This window comes from Equus asinus, chromosome X, assembly GCF_041296235.1.
Source record: "Equus asinus isolate D_3611 breed Donkey chromosome X, EquAss-T2T_v2, whole genome shotgun sequence".
Classification (NCBI taxonomy): Eukaryota; Metazoa; Chordata; class Mammalia; order Perissodactyla; family Equidae; genus Equus; species Equus asinus.
Genome location: NC_091820.1, coordinates 34,112,366 through 34,131,079, shown reverse-complemented (window position 1 = coordinate 34,131,079; position 18,714 = coordinate 34,112,366). Strand labels below are relative to the sequence as shown.

The 18,714-nt window shown below is 41.6% G+C and overlaps 1 long non-coding RNA gene across 1 annotated transcript in view; it reads left to right on the top strand.

The window, feature by feature from the left end:
- Positions 1 to 10,159, top strand: part of LOC139042685 (uncharacterized) — a 42,842-nt gene extending 32,683 nt beyond the window's left edge. Inside the window, exon 4 of the long non-coding RNA XR_011499714.1 lies at positions 9,702 to 10,159. This is a non-coding gene — a long non-coding RNA (uncharacterized lncRNA). The remainder of the gene's footprint in view (positions 1 to 9,701) is intronic.
- The last annotated feature ends 8,555 nt before the right edge of the window (positions 10,160 to 18,714 follow it).

Below are 18,714 nucleotides of genomic sequence, written 5' to 3'. Positions count from 1 at the left end.
CTGGAGTAATTTCCATGTGTGAAAAAATCATGGATTTTTACTGTATCACACCACTGAAGACTGCATAATAAAGCAGATTGTCCAGAGCTAACCTTACTTTCTCATTAGCAGAATACTATGCTCTGTAGTGGGTAACTGTCAGAAAATTCTCTCTGTTGTTTAGTGCCATCGAGTCAATTCTGACTCCTAGCGACCCCGAGTAGAGCAGAGCAGAACCCTGCCCAGTCTTTTTTCACCATCCTCTCACCTTCCAGTGCTATATCAGACGATGTACTACTGCTGTTCATGGGGTTTTCATGGCCGTTTTTTTTGGAAGTGAGTGGCCAGGTCCTTCTTCCTAGTCTGTTGTAGTCTGGAAACTCTGCTGAAACCTGTCCACCAGGGATGACCCTGCTGGCGTTTGAAATACCAGTAGCATACCTTTCAGCATCACAATAACATGCAGCTGCCACAGTATGACAACCAACAGAGGAGTAGTATGGTTCCATGATCAGGAAACAAACCTGGCCGCAGCAGTGATAGTGCAGAATCTTAACCACTAGACCACCAGGAGTGGCTCAGAAAAGTCTATGGGAATGAAACTGAGAAATTAAATCAATTTCATATCATGAACAGCAAAAACACATATCTAACCTCTGTCATAATTTTTGGAGAAGTATAAACAACATAATGATGCTCTTTGTCCCATATAGCAGACGTGGGAGTGCGGTTCTTACTAAACACAGAAGGGCACCAGAGAGCAAAGAATGTATCATGGAGTACTTAAGCAAGTGATAGCTGCACAAGGCACAGATGCTCACACTATGAGCAGGATGTTCTCCTTCCATTGCTACCCACACGGAGCAGTTGGTCCACGCAATGGCGTGGCTGTTCCACATGCCATCCTGAATACGGTACCTCAAAGAGTAATGAAAATGTCTTCAAAAACCTCTTTCCTACACCTCTTCTAAAATTACATGTGTAGTGACCCTTGACAAAATATGATCCAAGCAATGTTGAATAAAATATCTGACTTTGAACGATAGGCTTTTAAATACATACACAAGTATTAGAAACTGACAATTGAGACAATACATTCAAAATTTTTTCAAAAGGGAGACTAATACTCAGTTGTAAAGGGGCATAAAATATTTTCCTATACTTGCCTCATGATAAGTACGTTTTATCCAAACAATTCAATGTGAAGCCCGCAGGTTCTATTCACACATACCTTTGCAACACTTTCTTTTGATTCAAAAGCTTAAAAGTGGATCTCATCTTATCAACTTCAGAATTCCAAAACACACATGCATTTCATCAGACATAGTGGTTTTTCTTGTGTCCAATCCATAAAGCAGAACAAAAGCACTTTGAAACCAGCAAGAGATTCACACTACATGGATCCTTTATAACTTACTGGCAACAGGATAAGGGAAAAAGAGATCCAAGGAGGGAAAAAGGCGGGTTGCACCAATAATGGGAAGTGAAGAACCATTGTTTACCCATCTTCCTTGCCACAGAGTATCCCTCCCACCATGTCCCAGAGTGACCCTAAAAATCACTGAAAGAATGATTGTTGCTTGCTAATAAGATTTTTTTGAAGACACTGGATCTTACTGCTCCTACTGACCATTCCTAACTGGTTCCCAAAAAGTTCCGCCAAGGGAATTGACTAAAAATCAACATTCACGCATCTGAATCCATTCTGATCTCACCACATGAGGATGAGAGTCTTATTTCAATTATTATTTAAGGAGCCTCTGAGGAATTCTTCTGCTTTTCATCTCCCGCTCTTGGTGGCTCTTCTCTCTTTCCTACTCTTATGGCAGCTCTTCTGGTAGACAGCTGGCCTGTCTGGTATCAGAGCTGAGGTTCAAGTGGCTAAGGTCCTGCACCAGCATTTTCCAAGAAGATGGATTCTGCCCTTTAGGGTTTCCAGAAACATGCTCCCTTTGGATCTGGCAGTGACGACATTTACATTTATTATGATCTTTAACGTGTGAAGACGAGATTTTTCCCTCCTTTTCAAATCCGATAAGGTGCCATGTGATTGAGGGTTTTCTGTCTCATGTTCTCCATGAATGTCTTTTTCCTCTGAGGGAACACTGACATTTCCCACTGCCTCTCTTGTTGTGTCATCTCATCTCTGTACTGCTGTTGGCACAGTTCCTCTGGTAGAGGAGTGAGGTAGTTGCTATTTGGATTGAGGTTTAAGTTAATGAGATCCAGGTTTTGTACTTTGGAGGATGATGGTTGGAAGGTTGATGTAACTTCCTGGGATATTTCTTTAGGTGGAATCAGTGATGAACCAGAATTTAAAGTTGTGGTGACTCTCCATGGTGGATCCATTCTTAGCTTGAAGCTACTCTTGGATTTCAGGACTGGACAGGAAATTGAAGCTTAAGGTTCTCAAATTGCTTGCAATTAGTAAGGAAAGGACTGCAGCCAAAAGTTGCCAAACTGCAAACAATGGTGGAGAGAGAAGAAAGAACAGGGAGGATTCACAAAAACAGCTAGTTTTTATTTTTTTAATGCAGAAAAATATTCCTATACCCCAAATGGAAATGATACCAATAATGGTGAAGCATGCTAATGATTAGACATACAGTGAAAGACATATTACAATGACTCCCTTTGTCCAGGCTCTCCTCCTCTCCTGCAAACATAGAAGCCAAAGATCCACTAGTTTTCCAAGTATTATTCTATATCTTGGAGAGTGTTGCATCTCTAGCTGCAATGAGCACACCCAGAGCCCAGGTCTTGGTTTCTTTCTATCATTCTCTAATATATGGAACCAGGGCTCCTGGAAGAAATGGCCAATTCTAGAAGACTAAGGAGACACAATGTCTAAATATATTATAGTATCCTGAAAAGTCTGACAAACTGGTGCCTATACAGATAACCTCTCATTACTGACCCGAGAATTGAGAAAATGATCTTCCAATCAGGGTCATTACAAAAGATTAATTAACCCAATAAATGTTCAGTAAGGCTCATTATGTTTCAGGCAGTATCTTGAATCAGCCTCCTACACTCTATGTTCCAGCCAATCTGAACCTCTTTCTGTTCATTAGATGGCCCAAGCTCTCTCTGATTTCCACCTCATATATGCTTTTGTATACAACGGCATCCACCCTCTGTCAGGGATGCTTTTCCTCCACCTTCATCTGGCTGATTGCTGCTTACCTTCAGCACTCAGGTTACACTTGTCTTTCTCTAAGAGGCTTCCTCTGTCCCTCTGAAATTAGGTTATTTCCTGCTGTGTGCAGACAAATCCATACAATTACCTTCTCTCTGAGAGAAATCACTTATCACAGTTCCTTGTCAGTGCTTGTTTTATTGAATGTCTCCTAACAGACTAGGAGCTCCTTGAGGGCAGAGATCGTGTGTGTCTTTTCCTTGCTTGTCCCAGAACCTAATAATCTGGGACATTGTTTTACATATCCAGTGTCATAGTTAAATATTAGATGTTAGGATGGGGAAATAGTCAAATACGAAACCATACATCAAACTCCTGTTCATCCAACAAAGTTTAAATCTGAGTGGAAGAGTGCAGTTAATAAATCTGATATTTTTACTAGATGGAACATGATAGAAATTCATTATAAAATCCACAAATATATCAACATTTTATACAGGTTCAGAATGAACTAAGTGGAAATGCAGTCTGAGAGCTGGGTGATTGTGGCAAGTCTTCCTTGCTCAGAATAGGATACACGTAGCAAAGGGCAAGACTTTGTTTTCCATTGAACATTGTTGTATCTGGATATGGTGCCTGGAACTGTGGCCATAATTTTGGTATCATAAGGGGATCTGAGCTTAGGAGAAGCCAATCCAGTGAGGACAGAAACCAAGAAATACAGAGTTTGTTACTTTTGGCATCATTGAGGTAAGAAATTAATCATGCCTGGAACCACTCTGACCATAAACTTTTTGTTATATGAGAAAAATTTTCATCATAAGTTAAACCAGTTCAGTCATGTTTCCTGCTATCTCAAGAATGTCTCTTAACTAAATTATCCTAGCTCTGTCTAGTGGTTCATTCCTGGTCTTTCTTTGTCACCAGGGAGATAAGGAACAGTCCTCCACTGACTTTTGGGGACCATCCCAGGGACTTCGACAAACCTCATCCACCCCCTTTGGCTCCCCCAACACCTTCCCTAAACCCACCCAGGCTGTGCCAGTTCCTACAATGTCCACTTAAGGGCTGGGACCCCACTGTTGGTACAGCTGGCCACAGAATAAACTATGAGGGCTAGCTCCATGCCTTTACAGCATGTTATTTTACCTTCCCTTACACAACTCACCTAAAGATACCTTGAAGTGTGTCTTGGATTCGTAAACAAAAAGGAAAGCATAGAAATGGCACCAACTCCTTTCACCCCAGCACACTGGTAGTGTATTGGTAAACTGGCTCTGGAGAAGGTGCAGGAGGACAGCAAAGGCCTGTAGCATTTGCTGGCTAATTTCTGTCATGTCGACACTCCTGCCTTTGCTGATTTCAAGCAGCCAACAGTCTAACAACTGGTTTGCAAAACCCCTAGATGTTTATGGATCAACTCTTGTGAATGAGTGTGTTCTGGCTCCAGTACGCCCCTGAGCGCTGTGAAAATTAATGAGATTTTCGGGAGTCCTGGCACCCTTCCCTCCTCATTGATGTGTGACTTTCACACGCCTAGGGTTAATGGCACCTCCTGGACCATAACTAGGCTGTTTGTATCCCCACATTTCCCTTACTGAGGAGAGCATGAGGAGTAAGGTTGGGTCTCAGGGCCTCATCCTCATAGGTGGATGGAATCCCAGGTGCTATGTTCAAGTCTCTGGTCGGGGCTCAAAACTTCTCCATGCCTCTCATGCCTCCTACCCCTCAAATATGCAACAGGAAACCAAGGCACCCAGAGCCAAAGCAGCATGCCTAAGGTCACACACACAGTTAGTAAGTGATGGAGCTGGGATTCTACTTTAGATATGCCTTTCCCCAACACCAGAATTGGTGCAGCCATATCTGTGTTGCAAGGCCTTTCCTAGGGGAAAGGTACAGTCATTCGGAACATTTACCTACTGGTTCTGGGGGGAGCAAAACAAAGGCACGTTTGATTCAATGGCATACTTAGTCTCTGAAATCTGAAGTATAGGAGAGCTTCAGTGACAGTTCCTTTCTTTAACAAGGGGGAAATTATTATCCACAGAACAAGGTTGTTGTATAAAGGCTGAGACCTGATTTTCTTCCCTTTTAATCTAATCCCTTGGAAAATAATACTAAGCATAAGTAAGTAAGTAAATAAAGGAGAAAACGAAGGATAACAGTTACCTTCATACACTCCTTGTGAGACTAGGAGGCAGGGTGGAAATATGCATCAAGATTTAAAGGTAAATTCTGTAGGATTCATACATTTTCTTTTAAAAATATCTTCTAATCAAATGATTGGACAGATGTACAAAGGTTTCTGAACAAAGATATTTACACTGGCTGTATTTGAAAAGGTGGAAAACTGGAAATAAATTAAATATACATCCATAAAAGTTTAGTTGGATGAAACAGCCTAATTCCATGCATGGGGTAACATGCCTTTAAAACTCTTAAGTATGCCTTAAAATCTTCAGGTCACACTCGGTAAATAAAGGTTGGCCTCTGTAGAGAAAGTGTCAACATCACAGAAAACATAAACTCCCCTGTGTTGTTTCCGGGTCAGAGTATCTCACACATGCAAATTTTGTGTTAGTCCTGAACCTTTGAGGATCAAGATATTTCCAAGTAATTTAACTGCATGCTAGAAAGAGCACAAGAATATTTTTAGCAATGCAAACATATCCAGCATTCAACAAGGTAACATTCACAATCAGATATCCAATCAAAACTTAGCAGGCATGTAAATAAGCAGGAAAATTCAACTCATAATGTGACTATTAGTGAATCAATTGAAACTCACTTGAAGTGACATAGATGTTATTATAACTGTACTCCATATGTTCAAAAAGTTAAGACATGTAAAATGTAAAAAGACACAAATGAACTATAGATGAAAACTACAATGTGAAAGATGAAAAATACACTGGATAAGGGGCTGGCCCCGTGGCCGAGTGGTTAAGTTCACGCGCTCCGCTGCAGGCGGCCCAGTGTTTCGTTGGTTCGAATCCTGGGCGCGGACATGGCACTGCTCATCAAACCACGCTGAGGCAGCGTCCCATATGCCACAACTAGAAGGACCCACAACGAAGAATATACAACTATGTACTGGGGGGCTTTGGGGAGAAAAAGGAAAAAATAAAATCTTTTAAAAAAAAATACACTGGATGAGAATAATGGCATATTAGAAATTGCACTAGAGTGTGATTTCCGAGTTGTAATCCCGGTGACCCTGCTCAGTGTCCTTGTATTTCAGTGCACCCATACTCCTCCTTCAGGGGTGGGAAGGAATGTTATCAATGCCGGTAGCATTGCTCTTCTAGATACCCCTGTGCCTTGATCCCTTACCTTCTTCACATATCTGCTCAGATGTCATCTTCTCAGTGAAGTTGACCCTGAACACCCCATTTAAAACTCCATACCGACCGATCAGCCCTCCCAATCTTCCTTTCCTTCACTACTTTTCTAATAGCACATATTGCCTTTTATTGCACTGCATAATTTGTGAGTCATTATATTCATTGTTTATTTTTGTCTCCCCCCTAGAATATAAACTCAACAAGGGCAGGTGTTTTAGATTGCTTAGTTCACTGGTGCATCCTCAGCTCCTACCACACTGCCTGGCACATAGATGATCCTTGATAAATGTTTGTATCTGGCATAAATGAAGTTCTTGGCACAGAGTAGGTGCTCAGTGAGTGGCAGCCTTTATTATTGCTGCTTTCCTGGTTGAGTGATGCTGGACGGGAGACAGTCAATGAGAGAACAGTGCAAATTGCTGACCACAGAGGGAGGAAATTGCTTGGATGTGGTCACTGTCATCCATTTATTGCCCAGACCAGAGCCCTGGCAGTTGTTCTTGATTGAGTGGGTACTTCTAACTCCTCCAGAGTAGGGGCCATCTTTCTTAGTCAGCCTATCCACACCCAGCATGGAGAGGGGCACTGAGGCAGAAAGCAGGAGCTGGATTCCTTCGTACCTTCCTCGATGACACCTTATCAAATCTCACGTTTACTTTTTAAGAGCTTCAGATTCCCAGTCACCCCATGTTCTATTGTAAATAGTAAAAATAGATATCTTACCATGGAAAATATGAATGTTTTCAGTGCAATCTTATCTGTTCTTTCTGCTAAAGAACAATCAAGAGTAATAACAATTGTTATTAATACCAATCACCATGTGTTGGACACTTAAAACTATAATAAGAATTATTAGGCCCATTTGACTGAAGAGGAAACCGAGACTCAGCAAAGGAAAGTAACTGGACCAAGGTTAATAGAGCCAATAAGAGGCAAAACACTGATTTAGCACCTCAACTTGTGAAGTTTCTCTCATACATTTCTAGGAAAATATTCACAGTTCTGAGAAAAACTGTATTATAACTGAAACTCAAATAATGGGATGGGTCTCATAGGCACATATGAATACTTGGCCAGTTTCCTATTCAAAAAACAGAGGTTAAATCTCCTTGAGAACTCACAAGTGAAAGTATAAAGTTTTATTGGATAGAATATGATGGAGGCTCAAAAACACTCTGAAAGTAACAAGATCTAATTTTGGCTTATATTAAGTTAATTAGAAATATAATTTTTACATGATTGGAATATACAACCTAAGACATAACACATGAATCTTTACTTTTCTGCCAAATAGTAGGTATTGTATCATAATATTTTTAGTAGATATTATATAAAATATTTTATTTTGCTTGAACAGTCTTTAATGTTATTGCATTTATTTATTTATTTTTTTGCCTATAAAGTTAGAATATTCAGAGAGTCATATAACTCCAACGACATAGACAAGGAACTAGCCCACAAGCAAACACTATTAACATTTTGGTGTATCTCTGACCAGCCATTTCTCTGTCTCTATGTGTGGGTATGGATATATGTATGTATAGTTTACAACACTAAAAATAGACTTTATATACAATTTTTGCCCATCATGTTTTGTTAAATTGATTTATTTTTCTTTAAAATGCAATAATATTAAAAGCAAATATTGAAGAGTGGACATGTAGCAAAGGAGAGCAATAAGGGAAAAATTCAAGATCATATAAATCTTTCATTAAAATCCATGTGAAATAAACACTGAGTCACTAGTTGATTGAAAAGACATAATTTTTGTGTATCCATGCTATATACCCAGAAAAGCAAGAGAATCAGTTGGAAAATATCTTAGAAAAAATATGGAGAAAATCCAAAATGAAATCTGTAGTGCTTCATAGAAGAAAGTAATAAATCTTTACTTACCACTCTAAAAAAGAATTTAAATGAATTAAGAGACTCTCAAGATAGCTTGGTGGTGAGGATGGTAGTTGGCTGAGATGGGGATAAAGGATGACTGTCACCACGGCCCACCACAGTTATGAATCCTTCAGGACACAGTGACATCATGGATCTTCCTCACAATTACAAGGCTATGTTGCCATGGCACACCAAAGGTGCCATTAGGGGGAGTAATTTATCACACCACATCAGATTGTGCCTCTTCAATCCTAATGCCTCTGCCTTGACTATGTCTTGGGGAGTGGGGGATGAAAATGTCATAGTATGTGACAAGGAGTTATGGGGTATTCCAGCCTCAAATGGTACTGACAGAGGCCAGGCACATGTCTGGATCAGATGATCCATAAATTATTAATATTATGTTCACGCATCAGTGCTCCTGAGGGAAGGTAAGCTTTTGCGAGACAGGGATATTTGTCTATTTTATGCACTGCTGTATCCCAAACATCTAGAACATTGTCTGGCACATAGTAGGCACTTAATAAACCCATGTAGAGTGAATGAATTGGTCTGGATCCCCCATGAAACTATGAGAACCTCCAGGGCAAGGACCCTGGTTTTTGGAAATCCATTCTGCAGGACACTGCCAGAATCCTGGTGGGCATCACTGAATCTTAATCAGTTAAATAATTTCCAGAATTCAGTTATTAAGTATCACCTTCAGAGTTATTACTTTCTTTGCACTCCATCTGAGCTGTGACTTGATAATTTTATTTAAATAAAAAGCATCAGTTGGCAAAAAAGCAAAAACACTCAACTAACTAAAATTAAATGTAGCAAAACCAAAATAAGGCTAAAATTTTTTAAAAATAAGCTTCAGATTGGGTATAAGTAACAGTAAAAATTGTATAATTCTGAGAATTCATAGAGACAAAGTAGAATGGTGGTTGCCAGGGGCTGGGGGGACGGGGAAGGAGAAATCAGGAGTTGTTCTTTAATTGACATAGAGTTTCAGTTTTGCAAAATAAAAAGTGTTCTGGAGATTGCTTGAACAACAATGTGAATGTGCTTAACATTACTGAGCTGCAGCCTTAAAAATAGTTTAGGGTAAGTTTTATGTTAAGTATATTTCAAAACAATTAAAAATAACAAGTTTTGGCGAGGGTGTGGTGAAAAGGGAACCCATGTACACTGTTAGTGGGAATGTAAATTGGTGCAACCACTAGGGAAAACAGTATGGAGGTTCTGCAAGAAATTAAAAATAGAGCTACCATACAATCAAGCAGTGACACTTCTAGGGATTTATCTGAAGAAAATGAAAACACTAATTTGAAGAGATGTATATACCTTTATGTTCATTGCAGGATTATTCACAATAGCCAAGATGTGGAAGCAACCTAAGTGTCCATCAATAGATGAATGGAAAAAGAAGATGTGGTGTAATACACAATGGAATACTACTCAGACATAAAAAGGAATGAACTCTTGTCATTTTGGGACAACGTAGATGTACCTAGGGGGTATTATGCTAAGTGAAATAAGTCAGAGAGCGAAAGACAAATAACACATGATTTCATTTATATGTAGAACCTAAAAACAAAGCAAATGAACAAATAAGACAACACAGAAACAGACTCATAGACACAGGAAACAAAGTGGTGGCTACTGGAGTAGGGAGGGGTTGGGGGACGGGTGAAATAGGTGAAGGGGATAAGAAGTACAAACATCCAGTTGTAAAATAAATAAATCATGGAGAAGTAATGTATGGCATAGGAAATACAGCCAATAATATTGTAATAACTTTGCATGGTGACAAACAAGTAATAAATAAATGAATAAATAAATAATTCCAGAAGAAAAAAATTGTGTAATTGTATGCACTTCTTGTATCTCTTATCCTTTGATTATCACAATTCTTCAAAGAATATATAGTTAGTTCTATTGCTATAGATGAAAATACTGAGACCCAGAGAAGTTAGGTAACTTTCTCAGGGCCACCCATTTATGTTAAGGTAGAAGCAGGACTCTAATCTAAGTCTATTGATGCTAAAGCCCATGGAGTATACTGTAGGCAGTCTCCAAATGTATAATTCCCAAGTGCTCCCCCCTTATTCCTTTCCCCTTTTTCTCACTGATCCAGCCCACCCTGGTTTTCAGGCCATCTTGTCTTCACACTTTGAGCAGCTCCTCATCCCACAGGCCACTCCCCAGGTCCTCTGGCCCAGTGCCTCTACATCCAACACTGAGGCCTGCTAGAACAAAGGAAAATAGATAGTTTTAAAACTTTTGAGAGCAAAAACAATTGCTATTTATACCTTCCTGAGGACTACTAAGGAGAGAGCATTCTGAGGAGGGCTTTTAGTTGCAGAGCTGTTTTCTGGGAGTGAGAGTTCAGATAGGGGCCTCAGAGAGAGGTGGTTCCGGCGAGTCGAACATGTGGTTTTGGCGAATCGAGCAGGTGGTTCCGGCGTGCTCGGCAGGTGCTTCCAGCGTCACTGTCACGTGGTTATGGCACGTCTGAGATGTGGTTCCGGAGTGTCCGCCAAGAGGTTCTGGCATAGCCGGCAGGTAATTTTGGCGTGTCAGGCAGCTGGTTCCGGCGAGTCGAGCAGGTGGTTCCCGCGTGCTCGGCAGGTGGTCCGCTTTGGGCAAAGTGCTGAGGAGGGGATAGAACCTGGAGAATCTAGAGCCTGCCGTGGAGGGAGGGAAGGTGAGCGGTTGATCTGCAGGAAATGTAGAAGACAAGAGAGGACAAAGGGCCCAGCTCATGGTAGCCACCTGGTAAATGTCCTTATGATCTAACTAGAGAGAGATGTGGTAAATTGTGGGGATCTGTATAGAGAGGAAATTGCCTTTCAAACTGAAGCTGTAACCAGCAACTGTCCCTCTGGATTCACAAAAATCTTCCCCCGTTCTCAGAAGTTGAGTAACCAGATGAAGGAAGTTTGTGGCAGGAGTGATTTAAGCAGAAATTTGGTTCAAGGAATAATGGATCTGGGGCTAGTAACTGAAGCCAAGGGTTAGAATATGCAGTAAGAGGAAGAGGGAAGGGAACTGTATTGTTTATTGGCACCCTCCCTTCACTGTGTCTGGTAATTTATATGTATTACTACATGAAATATTCGGAACCAATCTGCAAGGCAGATGTTACTCCCACAAGACTAATGAGGAAATAGGTTCAGAGTGCTTGAATGTCTTGCTAAAGGTGACACAAATGGAAAATGTCAGATCCCAGGATGTTACCACTAGTTTTTTGTGCCCCAAAGAAAAGGTTTATGAGGACTCCTGGATTCTAGAGTAGGAAAGTATGTTTGATGAAGGCCTCTCTACCCTCTTGGCAGAGAGCAACTTGTTTGTGGTTCCCAAAAACAGACCCTAGAGCAACCACGGAGTGACTCAGGACATGTCCATGTTCTTTAGATTCACACAATCATGGTCTAGGTCACAGCTCCCAAGCTGGGTGAAGCTGGAGCAAACTGTGTCAGTGGCTGGACCACTGAAAGAACCTGTGTCCTTACAGTCATTCTTCAATCAAACTCAGAGCAGGGTGACAGTTAAGACTAGTAAATGGTCACTTTTCAGAATTATCTTCTGTCATAGAACCTCCTGGGAAGCTGAAGATTTTTGGAAAAGGTTGACTTGAATCAGGACCATGTGTCAGAGCAGCCAGAACAGTCTTTGTATTCAGTGAGATCACACTATGTGATTGAGAAAAAGTCACAAAAGCCCTGAGCCTGTAACACGTGGATGCTCTTATCTACTGTTAAGATCTTGTGGAGAATGGAGATAATATTAGCCAAGTTCAAGTTGAGGGACTTTCTTTTCTTTATTTTAGTGCACCTTGTAAATAAGTGTGGATATCTGCATTCAAAAAAAATTACACAACACCAAAAAACAAATAATGGTCATCTTGGGCATCATCTCTGTGTCTTGAAAAATACACTGAATATGGAATTTAAAGATCTTGCACAAGCGAGATGTTTCTTGGCAGCAACTAACAGGAAATGAGAGATGAGACAAGAAGCCATCATTGCCTTGCATCTCCACCAGCTCTGTCAGAAGGCCCTCCCCCCGCCTTAAACTTGTATTTTTTATTGTTTTATTTGATTTTTAATGACATCCCAAGAAAGAGGGAATTGGCCAGTAGTATACTGTCAAGATTCTTCTTAAAGAAGATTGCTGTGGCAAGAGTTGGCAAATTAGTGCTTCCAACCATCTTCCATAGAATGTACTATGTCTTTCTCCAGTGATAGGCCACAGTCTGGAATTTTCTACAGTAGTAGTGATGTGGATTAAGGCTGCCCCAGCCAGAGAAGCCCAAGGTGACCTGGCCTACATGCCAAACTATGTGACCCAGTGGACTTTTTTTATGGTATGAATTAGGACTGCCCCAGGGAGAGAAGCCCAGGGCATCCTCACCTGCATGCCGATCTATATGGCCAGATTCGTATCTAAAGTTATATGACCGCACAATAACCAGACCCCATCTGCACTGAAATCATTTAATGACTTTTTACATCATCTTTTCCTTTTTTCCAGTAAAAATAAGTCACGTACCCATGCCTTATAAAATTAGCCCTAACCCTCAACTCGGGGCAGCAGCAGGAGCTCTGACTGCCTGTGGGTCTTGTCCCCACACACTAGCTCTGCCAGCCCATGGGACCTGTCCCCATGCCAGCGGGGGCAGCAGCAGGAGCTCTGACTGCCTGTGGGTCTTGTCCCCACACACTAGCTCTGCCTGCCCATGGGACCTGTCCCCATGCCAGCGGGGGCAGCAGCAGGAGCTCTGACTGCCCGTGGGTCTTGTCCCCACACACTAGCTCTGCCTGCCCATGGGACCTGTCCCCATGCCAGCGGGGGCAGCAGCAGGAGCTCTGACTGCCCGTGGGTCTTGTCCCCACGCACCAGCTCTGCCTGCCCATGGGTCCTGTCCCCATGCCAGCGGGGGCAGCAGCAGGAGCTCTGACTGCCCGTGGGTCCTGTCCCCACGCACCAGCTCTGACTGCCCATGGGTCCTGTCCCCATGCGGCAGCAGCAGGAGCTCTGACTGCCCGTGGGTCTTGTCCCCACACACCAGCTCTGCCTGCCCATGGGTCCTGTCCCCATGCCAGCGGGGGCAGCAGCAGAAGCTCTGCCTGCCCATGGGTCCTGTCCCCATGCTATTCCACACTATTCTCTAAATAAAAGAGCACTACTGCCAGATCTTGAGAGTCTAAGAAATCTTTCTTTCGACTCCTCGGCTCACCGATCCCGCATCATTTCTGGTGGCCTGTACGGGGAATTGCTTCATCGGCTTATGAGCTCGAGTTCTGGTAAGTGCCCTTTTCTTCCTTATGCCTTTCTCTTTTTCAAGGATGGATCTAAACTCACTTCTCCATCGGGAACTTTCTTGGATGGCTGTATGAATCCACGTTTGCTGCCCATGGCTACTCTATGGGGCAAATTGTGGCATTCAGCTTGAAGAGAATCAGTACCTTAAGCCTCAGGGTGATGGAGAATGAATTAATCCATTCCTTCTTGACTCTATCTCTAATAGACAAATTTTACCTGGGCGCGGGTCGGCCACTTAAGTCATTAGGACGGCCGCCAATCTCCAAGACTCCCGTGGAAGGTTTCTTTTCCTAAGGCTGGATTGGGATCCCTCCCTCTGGCACCTGACCACGCTCTGAACTGCGAGGAAAGTCCCACTCGGGACTCCAGTTCAAGGGAAGTACCAAACTCTAACCTTTGGTGGAGTATGGGAACCCCTTCTTGGGAGAGTGGCTCCAGGATGCAATTGGGTAGAATGTCCCCCAGACTGGCGGAAAATTCCTCACTGTCTTTCTCTTTCTCACTGTCTTTGTCCTTTTCTCTCCTGGGGACCATACGCCAGGCACCTATTACTGTCAGGCAGAATAGGGAAGATGTTCAAGGGATGCCCCCATCATCCCTTGCTACAGGAACTCCATTGGGGGGATTTTCAAGGTAATGGCTCCCTTTCTCTGGGACCATTCACCAGGCACCTATTCCTGCCAGGCAGAATAGGGAAGATGTTCAAGGGATGCCCCCATCATCCCTTGCTACAGGAACCCCAATGGGGGGATTTTCAAGGTAATGGCTCCTTTTCTTTCTCCTTTTCTCTCCTGGGGACCATACGCCAGGCACCTATTACTGTCAGGCAGAATAGGGAAGATGTTCAAGGGATGCCCCCATCATCCCTTGCTACAGGAACTCCATTGGGGGGATTTTCAAGGTAATGGCTCCCTTTCTCTGGGACCATTCACCAGGCACCTATTCCTGCCAGGCAGAATAGGGAAGATTTTCAAGGGATGCCCCCATCATCCCTTGCTACAGGAACCCCAATGGGGGGATTTTCAAGGTAATGGTCCCTTTTCTTTCTCCTTTTCTCTCGGGGACCATTCACCAGGCCTATGCTGTCAGGCAGAATAGGCACCAGGCACCTGTTACTGCCAGGCATAACAGGGAAGGTATACAAGGGATGCAATGCCGGGGGACGCCCCCATCACCCCTTGCTATAGGAACCCCACAGTAGGAACAACGGGTAGGACGCTGCCCTAGGTTCAGGGGGGATTTTTCATGGTAATGGACCCGTTTCTTTTGTCTCTCTTGGAGTTACAATGGCCATTTTCGTCTCCGTTTGAGCTTTGCAACCGGGAAACAAAGAAATCTTTAAAGAGTAAAAGGCTCCACCCCTGGGAGCCCCAACTTTGGGTTTCTGGGCCTGATCACCCCAGCAACCCTAAGTGGGGGTGCCCTCTCTTGACAGTTGACTCATTGAGTATTTTAGTCACCTACTGAGTCAGTTATGAGAGTAGAAGACCTGTGATTTATTCTGTGAACTGTTGTGCTAGCGTAGTGTGTCCCAGCACGGGAACTGTTGTGTGACTCTTATCTTGATAACCCTCTGGAAGAGGCCATGAGGGTGAGGTCTGATCTCTTCTTTTCCTTTCTTTGTCTGTTTTGCTCATCATCTCTTCTGTTGTCACCAAGTCGAGGTTAAGTTCAGGCTAGACCTGACCAGAACCTTGACCTTCTGTAAAATTGGAAAAATAAGCCTTTTGCCAGGGATTTAACTCTCAAACCTGTCTCTGGGAGCCCCAGCCTCCAGCCAGTTCCAGGCCTTTGCCTCCTGCTTCCCTACCTCAACTTTGCTGGCTCAGAGACAAAGTGCTCAGGCTGAGTGGGACTTGACTAAATCTTATAACTATGTCAACACCCGCAATCGGCCTCTGCACACCCGCAATCAGCCTCTGCACGCTTTCTCCAGCTGCTGTCAGTCAGACACTAGCTTTACCGCCACGGGGAAGGCTCCTAAGCATCCCCAGAGACCCACCCTGTAGATGCGTTCTAACTCCATCTGGGAGAAAATCTGAGGGGTTTCTCTGTGCCTTTGTGATGCAGTTGGGCAGGTAGATCAACCTGGAATGTAATTTGAGTTACAATCCAGTTTCTGGGAAATCAAGAGCAACTGTCCTTAGAAAATCCTTGCAAGACTGGAAATACAGCTCTAGAGGCAGTTCAGATTCCACCTAGTTCCTTTATCACGAAAAGGATTATCATCTCCCCTCTCCAGGAACTACTATCTAGCCCATCACTAATTCCTAAGACTGAAGGAAAAAAAAAGAGGAGGGGAGAGGCAAAACAGCCATAAGCGTGCCCTTGCAAAAAATCTAGCATCTTGAGTATCTTCTCCACAAATATTGGTAAAAAACAATAGCTCTAACAATAGCTGTGCAGTCTCTGTGTACGTGTGTCTATGTGTACGTTATATGTGTGATATTTTACCTCCAGATGGTGTTACCAAAATTAAGAGCTCTGTTTAATTGGCTTCAAGTAAGCGCTTACATAAATTCTAAATGTAGTAGAAATTAATCCAACGTCTTTCAAGTTAACTTGACGTGAATTAACCTTTGGTAAATGAAAGCTTGTTTAAGTTTGTTGGTTTGATTGAAAATAGTCTTCTTGTCAGAGTTGTCAGTATTTGCATATGATGCAGGCATGCAGCCTGGGTTTACTAGTCAAATAAGTTCACATTGTCTGTTAAATTCGTCAGCAAAATAATAGCTTTAAATGATGACCAGTTTTGTCTAATGTCTCATGAAGTTTTTGTGGGTACAATAACTGTTTTATGGTCTGTATACTTGGAAAAAAAAAACAGCTTCCAAATTGTTTTGATAACAATCTTGAGTTTTGCCAAATTAAGTTAAATGATAAAAATCTGAGCATCTGGGTCATTTTTGGATTGGATAGCACACAAGCATTACAGCTAAACTTATCTAAGTTATCTACTTTTGGCTTCTTATTGCAGAGAGGCTAAAAGTCTTTGGGTCTGTTATTGTAAAGCAGCGTGTTTCTAGAAATTTTGAAGTGTTTAGAATGCTGGTATAAAAGACAATTCGTAATTGCTTACCTTTTTAGTGTTTACTATGGTCTGTTAAGGGTTAAAAGTTCTTATTAACCTATATAATTAAAGCTACTGGAAATTAATAAGGAAAACAGCTCTGTATTGAAGGAAAGTTAAAATGTATGTTTTCAGTAAAGAGGGTATAAAGAATGGAAGTATTTTTGTTTGATGGGTTAAGAAAGATAAGTTTGTCCTAAAGTACTAGAAAGGAAAAAAGACATACTTTGGGACAAATTCTGAAGGCAAAAAGAAAGTTGTAGAAGGTTTGTGAAGGAGAAATTCTGAAAGGAGTTTTATGCCTGGTCAAGTAGACTAAGATTAGAGTAAATCCAATTAAGTGAATGAGTTTTAATGTTAAAAATAAGCTGGTACAGAAATTAAAATTTGGTTTTCTCTCAAAGCATAATTTTCTTGAACTTTTGGCCTGCTCTAACTCTACCTAAAAGACAGAAAATCTATGTTTTGTTAAAATAATTTCCTATATTCAGAAAGAAAGAGGTCTCTTCTAAAATTTTTTTTGATGGTGTTGTTTGCTCTTGACTGTCTCTGTTGTCACTTTGAATGGATGCCTGAGCATTGTTTAGCAGTGAGCGTTGTTTCCTATTTGAACAAGCATTTTAAAAACTTTTGATATTTTTGACAAGCTTCTCCCTCAAAAAAAAAAATATTCAAATCCTGAATGAAGGCTTTCTTGTGACCTGGTAGATGGAAGAAGAATTTCTCTGAGGATTTTCAGAGGGCCCCTGAGACTTCTCAAAGAAATTTGCTCTCTTCCTATAAGGAGGAAAATACTAAATTAATTAGATTTATTTGGTTTATTAAATTACATGGGAAGCATTGTCAAATAAGCGATGATAAACTTTCTTATGTGGTATTACGTGGGTGAATGTTATTAATATACGTGTTTTAACATTATATAGCATTCCTAAAATTCTAATCTGTTCTGGTTATCAGTCACAATTCCAGTTATTATCTTAAAGTGTTATATGTCACAGAAATAGCCAAGTTTCTTTGTCAATTGCCCTTTTGAGTCCTTTGTCCATTTGCAGATAGTTGTTGTTTTACTGTGATGCTTTTTGCTTTTGCAAATGTTTCGTCTTCAGAGAAATTCCTGGAAAGGATTATGACAAAGGTTCTAAACTATAGGTTTCTGATAAACTTTCAGAATGTAAAACTGAATTGGGTAAGAAATTACAGAATTCTAACAGAAACTAAGCTCATAGATATGCTAACAGAAGATTAAGCTCAAGAACTGATTATACAGGACTGTGTGAACTGGTGAGGATGATTATAATTTTTTTATGACTTCTGTTTGAAATATTGCTGATGTTTTGTTTTGTTTTCTCATGTTTAAGGAAATCTTTCTTTCTTTTCTCTTATGCTAACTATGACTTACAGCAATTTAGTGAAATACATTTATGAGCAAAACTGAAACATTTATCTTTTTCTCCCTACCTGATCCCTCCAGAATTAAGAAACTCTGTGAGTGAGCATGGTTATTTCGTGGCAATATAGTTATTTGCATAAGTTCAATAAGAACCTATTCTCCTTATAACAGGATACATTGGTTATATTACCAAGGCTTTGACTGGAATGTCATATTTGAAACATACAGGCTCAGATATGACAACACAGCTTTTCAGGAACAAAGATTGGACATTCTGGAATACAGCCACTTGGAAACATGGGCCTGGTACCTTGTTTACAGAGATTCTGGCAATCTTACCCGGTAAGTAAGGAAGCTTGCTTATCTGGCGGGTGCAAGGAACCTCAGAATATTTTGGGGGACCTCGAGAAGAGAGGAGTCCACCCAAATCTGGAGGTACTGCAGGCAAAATCTGATGGCAAGTCCTTGGCTTGGCTTTTCTGGCCTCAAGAGGCCTTTACAGTTCAATCTGAGATTCCTCATAAAAAAAAATTCCAGCAAAGCAGATTTTAAAAAAGCCTGTATAATCAATTGGTATTCTTGCTGC